The 14,110-nt window shown below is 41.0% G+C and overlaps 2 protein-coding genes across 22 annotated transcripts in view; one reads left to right on the forward strand and one right to left on the reverse strand.

Annotated features, from left to right (window-relative positions):
- LOC308459771 (uncharacterized protein) overlaps positions 1–12,431 on the forward strand; it is a 179,598-nt gene extending 167,167 nt beyond the window's left edge. For 4 of the 5 annotated variants that reach the window (XR_013978314.1, XR_013978315.1, XR_013978316.1 and 1 more), the window contains 2 exons: positions 2,029–2,130; positions 12,111–12,431. The gene's annotated coding sequence lies outside the window, so the exon portion shown is untranslated. The remainder of the gene's footprint in view (positions 1–2,028; positions 2,131–12,110) is intronic. The other variant, XM_080975412.1, reaches the window with a different exon arrangement.
- Positions 1–14,110, reverse strand: part of SOX6 (SRY-box transcription factor 6) — a 466,488-nt gene that overhangs the window by 63,779 nt on the left and 388,599 nt on the right. The window lies entirely within an intron of this gene.

The raw sequence follows: 14,110 nt of genomic DNA on the forward strand, positions 1-14,110 counted from the left end.
TCTGGCATTTTATAACCTAACCAAAAGGGGTATCCTTCTATTGTATAAAGATGACTCAATGTATATATGCTGCTGCAGTTATTAAAGAATGTGATCATGTTGGCCACTGCCACTAAACCTAGTTTCAGAGCCTGGAACTGTGATATAGTGGTACATATTGAAGTTCAGGAGTTTACCATGATAACCTTCATAACCACACTTTAAAGGAGAATTCAAATTTTTTGATTTATTATAATTTTTCCCGCATACAGACACTCCATCTCAAACAGGAGCATACACAATATATGTACTGTGAACAGCCCTGTGATCTTCAGCTGAAGGGTGGTATACACATTTAATAATACATAATAAAAATTTATTAGGATCAGCTGACAGTCATAGAATAGGATACTAGCAAACAGTGGTGCACAGGTGAGCATACTGGACGTTAGCTGAAATCTTGGTTCGCATCCCTAATCAGCCACAAAGCTCTCTGGTGAGTTCACTTGGCTGAAGACTAGCATATCTCACAGGGTTATTATTATGCAAATAAAGTGGGGTACTCGCATCCCACCCTGAACTCAACTTGCTCCATCAGGTGATATCATTGCTCCTGCCAGAAAAATGTCCTACAACAGTACTTCCCTGTGCTTCACCTTCACTATACCACTGCTGAAGTACTGGTCCCAGCTTATTAAATCCAGTTCTGAGAATATTACTTTAACTGCTCATTTAAAAACCTGTAACACATTTAGAAAACCATTGAAGCCATGGGCAACAGCAGCACGCCGTATGCTCCAGCCATGTGGGGCATGGAGGGAGCCCACTGCTCCTGGCTGGTGCAAAAATGCTGCCTTGGCGGCATCCTGACACGGTGTCACCCAGCTGAGGAAAGCGGTAACCGTGCTGCCGCTGACTCTCCTTTCTCTGCCCCACCCCCGGGGCAGGCTTGACTCAGGAGTGGAGCTGCTGGCTGCGGCCTGGCTGCTCATCAGGGAGCAAGGGCCGGGTGACTGGAGGAGGAAGAGCACCCTCTGCATTTTGCCAGCCCCCACCCAGTACAAGAGTGCCCGCTCATCGGGGGTGAGGCGCAGATGCTCTTCACGCTCTGCTCACCCCGCCCTTGCGCCAACAGGAGGGCACTTGCATGCTGGGCAGGGTCAGGGCATGGAGGGTACTGCTCTTAAACCTCCACACCCGATCATGCGATGGGGTTCATGTGCCCCTCCCCACTGTGCGGCTGAGTCAGCGGGCCCCCTGCCACCTCCCACACAATTGCCAATGATGAGCAGGAAACAAATTTGAATGGGAAACAATAATATTAAAAACTTGTTTACCCCAAACTTTGGAAAGTGGATACTTTAACAGAAATATTTGAAATGCTAGCTTTGTAGCTCTTGACTAGTGACTAAAAGAATAAATAAATATTAACAGAGTCCAAAATCATGAATTTTTAAGATGCGTTATTCAGTCACCACAGAAATCCACAACAGCTCTTTTCAGTCTAGTTATAAATTTAAAATACAGTGGTACCTCGGGTTACATACGCTTCAGGTTACATACGCTTCAGGTTACAGACTCCGCTAACCCAGAAATATTACCTCAGGTTAAGAACTTTGCTTCAGAATGAGAACAGAAATCGGGCTCCGGCGGCGTGGCAGCAGCAGGAGACCCCATTAGCTAAAGTGGTGCTTCAGGTTAAGAACAGTTTCAGGTTAAGTACAGACCTCCGGAACGAATTAAGTACTTAACCTGAAGTACCTGTTCAGGGAAGTTTTTAATCTGTGATATTTTAGTCTATTTTTGGTTTCTATGGAAGCCGCCCAGAGTGGCTGGGGAAACCCAGCCAGATGGGCGGGGTACAAATAATAAATTATTATTATTATTATTATTATTATTATTATTATTATTATTATTACCACTGTAGCTCTAAATGTTACTGCCACATTTTTACGTTGGCTCACAAAAGGATAGTGACACGGTTGAAGCAATAACGTTTTAAGACTAGTTCAAAACGAAAACATGACTCTGCTTCCTTTGTTGCTCCAGAAACTGAAGCCAAATCAGCTGCACGGAGAATGAAGTAGAAGACAGCATCCTAAACCAAACTTGGATCTACTACATTGAGCCGGCAGACATAGGGTACAAGCGGTATGCAGAAAAAAATTAAGGTTAAAGCTAAGAAAGTGAGAGAGAAAGGAAAGGATGGGACTGAGTTCCATCACTATAGCCGAGGATGGGAAATTTGAATTTAATGTTGATGCTAGTAATGAAGGAAAACCAGGTCAAAGTTCCAGTGGTCAGGTACAAGGGGGAAGATGGGGTGGGGTGGGGGCACAAGGGGAGAATCTGAGATACAGAACTCAGAGGAAGAAGTGGCAGAAAAATAAAATGAGAAACTGGGAGGTTCTGATCAATATGGTTGACATCAATTCATCAATATGCAACCAGATTGTAGCTCAAAAAAACAGCAAAAGAGATTCACCATTGCAGCCACCACAGCAGCAACAGTGGGCAATGCATTCCTTGGAGGCCAGATTTGCTGCCTCTGTGGATTCTGCCATCCAAGGTGGTCGCCTCACTTTGCCTCATGGGTGGACCCCTCCCTGCTTGAATGCAACATAGGCTATTCTCATTTTGGCTAACAACCCAGTTATGGCAAAGACATTCCTTTTATGATCTTCACTGATAATCATTGCCTAGAGGTTGATGGTGGACATATTGATCACTTGCCTGTTGGAACCTTATACCAATTATCTAACCTTTGCAGTGGCTCCACTTAATCTTCAGGAATAATGTACTTGTTTTGACATATGAATTGCTGTGCATGAGACTTGTACTTGTTTCTCCCTCATGTCCTCTGCTGCTATGTCTGAGAAAAGACATATCAAAGTAGCCTTTGCAAAGCCTTTGCATTGGCTTTCATTTTCTACAGTTAAGTCAATATTTGGGTAGGAGGCAAGGTTCTTTCTATGCTTCATATGTTCTTCAGCCAGAATTTCACTGGACATGCTACTACCGTTGATGATATTGGAAATATCGAGAATATTGTAAGGCCAGGATTAAAACAGTAATTGAACTACTTTCATAAAATGGATGATTTGGACTTGCTTTTTCTGAACTGCAGCAATCCATGCTAAACTGCTTTTAAAACCAATGGATGGATCAAAAGTAGTCTGTGATATAGAATCAGGTAGATAGCCATGTTGGTCTGACGCAGTAGGAAAATGTGTGTGTGTGTGTGTGTGTGTGTGTGTGTGTAGCCCAGTAGCAACTTAGAGACCAACTAAGTTTGTTCTTGGTATGAGCTTTCACGCTTCTAAGGTGCTACTGGACAATTTTATTATTTGTTATATATATTTCTACTGTGATATAGAATGTTGGTCAGCTATTCAAGGGCTCTTCCCATGTGAGCCTGAGCAGCTCTTTTGAGCCTAGCTTTATCAGATGCATAACTGCATCATACTGGTTTCTATACTACTGAACTCTCTGAGAATTAACAGGGCAGAAAGCAGAGTCCACAAAAGCTTAGGTGACTTAAAAGGAAATAGAAAGGATGCCAAGTGAGCCGTCAGCAACCTAACCATGTGATAAACCCAGAGGCAACTCCAAAGCTGCTATGCCACTGCCTATGGAATCTGCCAAGGGACCAGATGCTCGTGCTAGAAAAAATATCTTCCATGGCTCGGCATCTGGATCTTTTGAGGAAGAACAGGATAAATTGCATTCACAATTGTGTACATGTATTAAAGCACAACACACACTTTTTAAAGTTCATAATTGAATTAAATTACACATTCACTGTTTCAAAATGAATATGATATGAAGTGGGGTGCGAATATGATGTAGCAAGTTTTAGGTTAGGGGGGTTTAAGTACACATTTTCTTTCATTTAACAGCTCATTTGCACAGATGTTACCTGTTACAAATGTGTATATTAAAAATGCCAGTGTTTCTATATTGAAAACCATATTGCAACAAAACCACGACCAACTTTTTAGGTCTCAGAAGGATTTTCTTGGTTAAATATAAATATTATCTTAATAAATTGAAAAGTTAATATACCTTTTAAAGAATAGAAATGTTATTGGCCAAACCCCCAGCTCATTAACACATGCCCTACTCAATTAATCTAAAAGACTTAATATCCTGATCGTTTATAGTATTCAACTTTAACTTAGCTCAAATATTAATGAGTGTCATGGAATGAAACTGAATCTGAATAAGGCAACCTATATACAGGGTGGATGGGAGGCTATTAGTTAAAATATTTCTGGACTATAGCAAGTAATATTTGCTAAACTTGTTAACATTTTAATGGACAGGTTTTCACAGTTAATTTTTTCTCTCCATGCAATGTTATCCAAGGATGAGTATGCACCAGGTTCTAATAGATACAACTTCTTCTTCTCTGGAGTTCATAAATTCATAGAATCATAGAGTTGGAAGGGACCCTGAGCATCATCTAGTCCAACCCATATACGCAGGGATCAAACCTACAACCTTGGCATTATCAGCACCACGCTCTAATCTATCTGGTGGCACCCACACGGAAATTGGTTTCTTCCCCCTGTACATTCCCAGTGGAGTTTTTTCTAGATTCGACCCCCACCCCACAACCCTCATAAACCCCTTGCACTCAAGAGTGTTGATTTCCATGTTTCACAGCCCTATCTACCTGCTCTCAACTTTGCCCTCTATAAACATTTTGCCATTAGAGCATTTTTAAAAACCCATTTTTAACTAGTATATTTATTGTATGGAAGGTAGATTTATGTCACAGTTCTATGCCAACCACTTGAAAACTAAGTGTTAGTGGGGGTTTTACTGCCAAGTAAGTGTGCACCGTATTGCAGTCTGAATTCCTTTGCCAGTAATATAGAAAGGAAATGAGGTGGCACTCACATTTATAGAGCGGGGGCTATTAAATCTGTATCTTATTCAAGTCAATATGCAATACAAATAGTGTATAATCCTTATTAACATTAAATAATATTAATGGTAACAGTAATTATTAAGGTAACAATCCTTATTACCAAAGGGTAATTACTAGTCTGAGAGTTTTGCTACCATTAGCTGTCTGACAAGTTAGAACAAGCACATTCAGTAGGTCTCTCAGTTATTTCTCGCTTTACTAATAATTAACCGATAGTTAAATGGAAGAAAGCATGACTAAATATGTTAAGTGCTGTTGCTTCCATTGTTAACATGTTAATCTACAGCCACTTGATGTAAAAATAAGAGTTGTTAAAAGAAATGAACTTGAACTGGACCATGGAATATTTATATCTCTCTGTAGTTCTTTAATGAGTTATGTCCTTACATTTTTATGTCTATAGTTGGTCAGAGTACTACAAATCAATGCTTCTTTCCATCACTCCTACATTTGACTATAATTTACAGCTCAGCAAGAAGACTCATGAAACAAGTGTCTATTTTACTTTGGCAAACTAATTCTAGCTAATCAAAGCTTTCCAGCAAAACAACTCAGCATGAAACTCTGCAAGGAAAATATGCAGAGAACAAAGCTTTTTGTCAAACAACACATCTCAAGATGTAAACACATATGTCTCTTATAGGAAATTTTATCGCTTCCACATTAATCGGCACACAAAAGGAGTATTCTTGTCGCAGACCTGGTGCAACTGGGGAGCCATCGTCACTGGAAACAAGAGCCTGATTAGGTTCCCACACAGATATGAATAGACTTTCCTTTTTTTAGTGCAATGCCGCTTTTCTTATTTCTTAAGAACAGACTGGCAATTGTAACTGTTCAGAAAAAAAAGCTCCAAACAACTCTCCGGAATTGTCTTGGAACTTGGACATTTATTTCTTCATTTCTGGCTTCTTTTGTTGTCACAACCCAATAACATCTATTATCCCATCTGGTTGTCCTCTTCTGGAAAGCCTGAGTTAATCCACAGCTGTAAAGATGAACAAGAACTTAGCAGGCTCTGAGCACACTAAGGTCTCTTATCTGCTAATGAAGTCGGCAGTCTGCGGGACAGATGTTAAAAGGATCTGTAAAATAAGTCAGTGACAAAGATCCTGACCTCTGCTGGGGAATTTTTTTTATTATTCCGGAAAAGGACATAATTGCATGGAAAAGCATTAACAATTAGAGGAACCATATCAGTGCTTTATGGATTCTGATTTCTTGCCTCAGCTTTCAAAAGAAACAGACGGTCAGTTGTTGCTATAAGGAACAGATAATGCACTCTGGTGCAAATATTAGTAGCCACAGATAATTTGTCATGGACTCCAAAGAGATGGTGCAACTGCTTCTCTTTGCTGGCTTCTTGAAAGCTGGAGTATCAACAATGTAGTGTTAATTGTTGCAGTATGTGCTAGCGGTATTGAAAAAGCAGTGCTAATTTACAATGCCAGTCATAGTGTTTCCGTTTTTTAAAAAAATTAGCATGGTGGGAAACGGCAACATTTTCTTTAAATGTTGCTAACAGTTCTTTTAACATTCTTGCATTTAAACATCAAACAATCTCTGACTGTTTCAGGTCTCAAAATTTTGTTTTTTGGTTGCTGTCTTTAAAAGAAAACTGTAAAAAAAACTATTAAAAAACTAATAATGATTTCTCAGGCCGTTTTTTTTTTTGTTTTTTTTTAATCACATGAAAAAACAGTTTTTACAAACATGTAAATTCTTTTGCTCCGGACATTAGGCAAAAGTGTGCTACTAAGCCACTTCACCTTTGGAACCGTCTTTTGCCATTCACGTTTTTTTGTCCTTCTACCCATGTAATGCGGTCCAGTCAGAATGTGTAGATATGAGTACGGGCCCCTCCCTTCTACCGTGTCAATTATGACTGGAATGAAGTTGGCATTTTCTGGGAGCACCCATTCATGCAGACGACTGGTTAGCACGATCTCTTTCTTTCATTCTCTTTTTGCAAAATCAGACAAGTCAGATGTCTACATGGAGCCCCTTCATACAAGTCAGTCACTTCATTATCTAAGCTGGAGAAGGGGAATCAGGACTAAGCCACCTAATGCATGGGTTCACTCATAACTCTGTTCTGTTTCTACATAAATCTGTGATTTTTCTTAATCTACACCAAAAAAAAATGCATTTTAACTGTCTTTTATAATAGATTTTCTCACAAAATATGCATTTCTGAATGTATTTCATCTCAAAACACAACAGTGGTACAAGCCATAACAACATAAAGATGGGGACTACATAGCTTAAGAAGTGCCTAGTTCAGAGACCAGAGTGTGAGAGTCCAGTGAGCAAAGGACAACTGAGGGATTTTATTTTTATTTTTAAGGACTGGTATAGGATTATCTGTTATCGAATTTGTTTTACTGTAACTGAAATGAGCTTCGCGGCATGAAATATATAGAAACTATTGCCTTGATACAAAGCCCTGCAGATTGTATGATGCAAAGAAAAGATATTATTATTATTATTATTATTAGGACCCTTCGTAACAGATAGCACTTGACAGGGTTACATAGGCAGTCCTGCATAGTTGGTTTTCCTCATTCATTTCAGTGGAGGGCAGTTCTTCTCGTACAATGGGTTTTATGTGCCTGGAGCTGATCCCTCAGTTGAAACTAAAGTGGGCTTGTGGGTGGAGGAGCATGTCTGTGCATCAGGACCTCTGCACCCACAGGCCCTGTAGGAGTGACAAGAAAATCCCTTTGTGGTTTACATACATAGGGTGCTCTTCAACAGAGGGCTTGACACTTATTTTTCTGAACTGCAACTTTGACATAGTAAATTGAGGGGTATTGGGCTCCCTGAGAACAGCCAAATTGCATAGGGCAGATTCAATTATGATGTTTAAATATAACTTCCTTGAATTACCTGTTCACAACCAGTTTACCATAAAATCAAAAGCAAAGCCACAAAAGTACACTTGGATAAACCACAAATAGCTGCCAGCCGCTGCGGCAATTGAAAGAATTTGGCACTTGGCCGTTGCCTCTATATACTAGCATTTGCTTCCCATCTGAAATAAAGCAATTGTTTTATTAGTGTTATTAAATTTCAGCAAATTTCTAAGTATAATGTAACCCATCACCCTATAATGGCATATATTTACCGTAACAGCATCAGAGCTGACAAAAAGTTTACAAAATGGGAATTTACATAAATTTGAAATGAGTGTGTGTGTGTGTGTGTGTGAGAGAGAGAGAGAGAGAGAGAGAGAAGACAGTTTCTAAGATTTTATCAGCACTCTGAAGAAACCAAAGAACAGAAGTCTTAAAGGGTTACGTGGATAGCAGTTCGAGGCATGTAACCTGGAGCTGGCTCCACTCCATGTTGTGCTTTACAGAACATAGTAAATGGGCTACAGCTTTTGCCACAATTGAGAAACTGGTCAACCTGCTTCTCACTCAAGAGATTGGGGTCAGGAAAGGACCCCCCATTCTGAGCAGAGCACACAGGGAAGAAAACGTATTCCTTTCAGAGGTCCTTAAATATGTAGGCTTGTCCATTGTTATTTATTTATTTTAAAATATTTCTAAGTCATCTTTATGGACAACAATGGGCAAGGAGTTCCAGAGTTACCATGGAGAAAGCTCTCTCCCTTATAGTCACCTACACTGACCTAAAAGACAGGCACATCAAGAGGGCCTTTTTTGTTGATCACTGTCTGGAAGATAGGAACCTCCCTGTTCTGGACAGGTTTCCACTCCCTCTAAAGGAGCAGGGACATAGCTTTGTCACTAAAGCTCCAAGTGATCTCTGTGGCTAGGAGTGCCTTTTACCAGCTTCAACTGGTACACCAGCTACGGCTGCACCTGGATTGAGATCACTTGGCCAATGTGGTCCCAAAATTGGTAACCTTGGTACTCGATTACCACAATGTGATCTGTGAGGAGTTTCCCTTGGGCCTAGTCTGGAAAGACCAGCTAGTGCAAAATGCAGCAGTTAGATTGCTGATTGGAGTTGATGGCAAACAGCATTTGACACCTCTCCTAAAATATCTGCACTGGCTGTACATATGCTACTAGGTCATTTTCAGAGTTCTTGGGCCCAGGACTGACTGCACTCTTATTTCCCATCTTAATTACTGAGAGGATCCAGAGGAGTGCTGTTAGTTGTCCCACATGTTACAGACACCCAACTGGCCTCAACTAGAAGTTGGACATTTAGTGTTGCAGATCCCATGCTGTGGAACACCCTCCTAGCAGGGAAGTATTGAGCTGAGGGGGATTAAGTATTAGGCTGTATGCAAGATCTTTCTAATGCCTGTATGCAATGCTAAAATATAAGACAGACTAGCTTCCTGTGTTGAGGTGATCACCTGGGTGATGGGCAATTAAGAGAACAAAGAAAAAGGGGTTCTGTGCAAGTTGGCAAATTGGTGGAGCCCCTCCTTCAATCCAGAGATAGTTAGAGCAAACCCTGAGTTTAGAGTTCAAAGGGGTTGTGTTGTGACCGGAGGAAGGGGGCGGGGAGCGGTCCGCTCCGGGTGCCATCTCTGAGGGGGGTGACAAGAAGGCACCCCACGGGGGGCTCACCTCGCCATCCCTGGGTGCGGTGGTGCAAGCCGCTGCCATTGTACCACCACAGCTGCGTGCGGAGGATCCTCCGCTCATGGCTGCACCTTCTGCCGCCATCCGTACAGCGCTTGAGTGGTGCTGTTGGCAAACCACCCAGCGGCGCAAACCACCCACCGCTGCTACGTGCATGCATGTGCGCTGCCACTTGAGCACCATACAGATGGCGGTGGGATCCCTCCACTGCCACTGCAGCCGTAGTGTATCCTGCCTTACGTACGGCACATGCGCATGCACCGTACATAGTGGTGCGCACACATGCACAGTACATAGCGGTGTGCACGCATGCGCCATATGTACAACACGTGTGCATGCACCGCCGGGCGGTTTGCCCCGCCCCCCACACCGGGGGCCGGTTCTCCTTCCTTCACCACTGATCCAAGGCTGCAGCTATGGAAGAAACAAGACCCTTCTGGGGTGTTAATGCTATGAACCCCTCCATCGTAGGCTCAGGTTGTTATAGATGTGTACATAAGTCTCATATCCTAAGGACAACACAGTCTCTACTGTGCCCCATTTCAAAAAGAAAAAGGAACCCTGGGTAAGCATCTGGTACCGTTGGAATCTTCCACCGCTCAGAGATTGGGATGGTGTGCTACAGTATTATGATATAGTGGTTTCTCTCTCTCTCTCTCTCTCTCTATCTCTGTGTGTGTGTGCGTGCGTGTGTGTGTGTGTGTGTCTGTATTAAGCCAAGGGTTCCATGGAACAAAGAAATTGTGTGAAGCCACTCAAAGAAGAGAGATGAACTTAAAAGTTCACACGGAGCTCAAAGTTTCTGAACTCTGAGCAGCATGCTCACACATGGAAAGAGGCTGACCTCTTCTGTAATATTACTACAGAACAATATATATAGCAACATTCTCTCTCCTTTCTACTCCCAATTTATATATATATATATATATATATATATATATATATATATATATATTTTCTCCTGTGTCCGAGTCAAAACAGTAAATTGGGAGTAGAAAGGAGAGAGAATTTTGCTATATTGAAAATGGAGCTCCTAAACTCAGAAGTGCAGCTCCCTCATGAAACCATCTTGAGGGTAAGGCAAAAACTCACACTGACTCTGTGGCTGCGCCTCACCTCATTTCACTCATATTTTTTTCAACAGACTGAGTGTTGCTCTGCTGAGAATATGATGCTAAACCACTTTTCCTGTCGAGTTTTTTAAACAGGGCCTCTGAGAAAGGGTTTGATACAACTCAATGACTGAAGTAATACCTTTGTCCATCTGAGCATTAAATGGCCCATTGAAATACAGCTTAGCTTGAAGGAATTTTTCAGTAAATGGTGGTTTCTAATTCCCCCCCCCCCCCAACTCTTCTCCCAGCTGACTAGATTCTGGCTTCAAAACTGCAGTTCAATCACTTTCAGCTGCCTCTCAGGTCAGGCCTTTAGCCAGTGTTAATTAAATATAACCCCTTTAGAATACTAGAGGTTAACCGAGAGCAACAAATTGGTCTTCAATACAGAATCTAGCACTATTCAAACAAAAGAGATTTGTGTGAGAGGCCTTCTTTGCTTATATTGTCCTTAATGCATTAAATATATAAGGGGGAGAACAAAGGATTATTTCTTTTCAGTTTGAACTGGTAAACGCATTAAAACATATTTCCTGCTTTGCATATGATTTGTCTTTAAAAAATACACACCATAAAAGAAAAGTGCTGCAGCAGATAGTTTTGCAACTACAGCAGCACCATTCCAATTTGATAAAGTGAAACTGTAAAAAAAGAAAATCAATGCACCAGACTGACACTTTTCTTTCCTTATATTCCTCCCTGCAGTTGTTAGAAGTTTACATTTTACGTATTTCATTTGTTTTGGTCTCTAGTCAGCATAGACTTTCATATACCTTCAATTGTACATAGTTAGAATTAGCTGTCTGTTCCATACACTTGGACTCAACACCACGATTGAAAACTAACTGAAATTGTCTTTCTTTCTCTTCCTAATGATTTCAAATGAGTATTGTTGGCTTTTCGGAATGAATATTTGTTTAGCGCTCTGTTAAGAAAATTAAATAAAATGGGGATGGGTTTTTTTGTTTTTATAATTGTCCATAGCTATCTGAAGATTAAGGTAAGCTGAAAGGTTTTATTTTAAATGCACAGCAATTAGCCTTGTCTCCATGAACATGACTTTACTGTAAATACTCCACCTTGACTATCCCTTTGTCCCAAGTTTCCTTGAAGAAAGCAACCAAGCGATAATTCAGCATTATTGCTGCTTCAGTGCCCTAATCGCTTAAAGAGCAGCAAAGACCCTATTGCTCACAGCCACAAGGCTACTACAGTCTCCTGGCCTAAGGCAGGCTTCACAACCCAGCAGCATCCAGATGTCAGGAGAAATATCCAGGTCCTGATGCAGCATGCCGCTCCATTCCAGTATGGCCTAACAGCTGTTTCAGCTGCTGGCATTCAACCTGCTGAATACACCGAGACCGTGGCAGGCTAGGGAATAGAAATAGGGTGGAACTGAAATACTGAAATTGCCCCATTTCATGTGGGTATCACGAAAACACCAAAACATTCTATGCAAAATGCTTACTAACTTCCATTCCTTCATATATATTCTGTATTTTTAATCCTTAGGTCTGATTGCTGGGCCTGCCTACTTAGGAAAGCGATCCTGTTGCAAGGATATGATGTGGAGGCCGACAGACTGACCAGCAAACATGCAGAATCTCCAGCAATATTACCCATCACCACTGCTTTTAATTAAAAGGAATCCATTTTCACCAACTCTCAGCATGTTATCTTGTTAATCAAGCATGGCAAACTTCCTTTGCTTGAGTTACACAAAGAGATGGAGGACTGCAAAAACGGAAAAGAATACACAGCACATAGAGTTTGCAAAGCTCATAGGAAGATGGTGTTCTGTAGACGATAAACATTAAAACTATGCTGAACATATGTCTGTCTTAGTTTGCGAGCTATCTTAAGAGCTTTAAAATTGCTAAGCACCTTTTCGTCCCCTAAAGGAACAAAGAAAAAAAAAGAAAAGTCTGTAATGGCATGAGAAAAGGAGGGGTCTAAAATATATCTGGGTAGGAAGTCAACCATTCTTTACACTGGCTCAGTTAGTGACCTTAGACAAGCCACCAATTTCCACAAATCTTTTATAAAATGGGCACAGTAATAACAATACTTATGCACCTTGCATAGGAGTTGCAACGAGGCCTAATACCGTGCTCGAAAAGGGCTGGATGAGAGTTGCTACCATAAATGAGTAGGAAGTGATCATTATTTGTATTTGTATCATAAATCCCGTTAAAGTTTGTAATCTTGTCCTTTGCTTTTTCACATGAGCCTTGACATTTTAACAAAATTCTTCTTGAAGGTTAAAATAAACACAGCCTCATACCAAGTGCTTGCTTATATTCACACCTTGTTATTGTTGCCTCTGCCTTCTTTCTCCTCCCTGCATTTCCCCCCTCCTTCTGAGCTGAGATCATTCCAATCATTAAGTTCCTTAGGGCATAAATGCTTTTTATACTTAGGCAGCTCTGTAAAAAGCAGACTCCAACTTTATTTCCCAACATAAACTTTAAAAAAGAGAAGGTGCGTGTAGGGGAAGTACTTGGGAGGGTTGTAGCTGGGGAGAGGGGGAGAACCCTCTTGTATATCCCCATCCTCATTATAACCCTGCAGACTTTACATGTTCTTGGATGGATTCACCCTTAAGCAGTACTTGACTGCTTCTCTGCCTGGTGTTGCTTTTGCAGCCATGCTGCTGAGGCCCCAATCCACTCCCCAGTTATGAGCTCAGATCTCAGGTCACAACACCCATTATCCTAACCCAGCCTTGATTTTTTTGATTTTTTTTTTAATTTCAAAGTAGAATAAAAGAAGGGAAATTTCAAAACAGAAAAAAAACGAAGAAAGGGGCAGGGGGAAAGGGATTAAGGCTTTTAAAATTACAACGCATACAGAATCCAAAAGAGAAATCTGCATGCGTGTGTGCCAGTGTCCAATCCTAGTTCATAATATAGTTTGAAATTATTGGGTTATTTTCCATTTGCAGGAACTGAAGGACAGATAGGGATATTATAAATATATGCTGGCTCTACTGATCAGGAGAAGCTTTATCACTCAGCTGGGGCACTTCTGGGGAAAAGAGCCATTCTAGCATCCCATTCAATTAACATATCATTAAAAATAGCTTTTCCCCACTGAGGTTGCTGTGTTGCCTGATAAGTAAACATATTATATGTAAAGTGTATACTATGTATGTATAGACTGTAAGTGTAAAAGAGTCTGTGTATAAAACAAGAAGAAAAACCCTGAAACACTTTGGTTGGAAACTAGAAAATTGAATATTATAGCTATACAGTGGTACTTCTGGTTAAGAACTTAATTCGTTCTGGAGGTCCGTTCTTAACTGTTCTTAACCTGAGGTACCACTTTAGCTAATGGGGCCTCCTGCTGCCACTGCGCCGCCACCGAACGATTTCTGTTCTCACCCTGAAGCAAAGTTCTTAACCCAAGGTACTATTTCTGGGTTAGCGGAGTCTGTAACCTGAAGTGTCTGTAACCCAAGGTACCACTGTAGTCTTCAGCTGCATCAAAGCTTTCAAATAATTCCAATGTGC

Source organism: Podarcis pityusensis (genome assembly GCF_964106645.2).
Source record: "Podarcis pityusensis genome assembly, chromosome: 1".
Taxonomy (NCBI): domain Eukaryota; kingdom Metazoa; phylum Chordata; class Lepidosauria; order Squamata; family Lacertidae; genus Podarcis; species Podarcis pityusensis.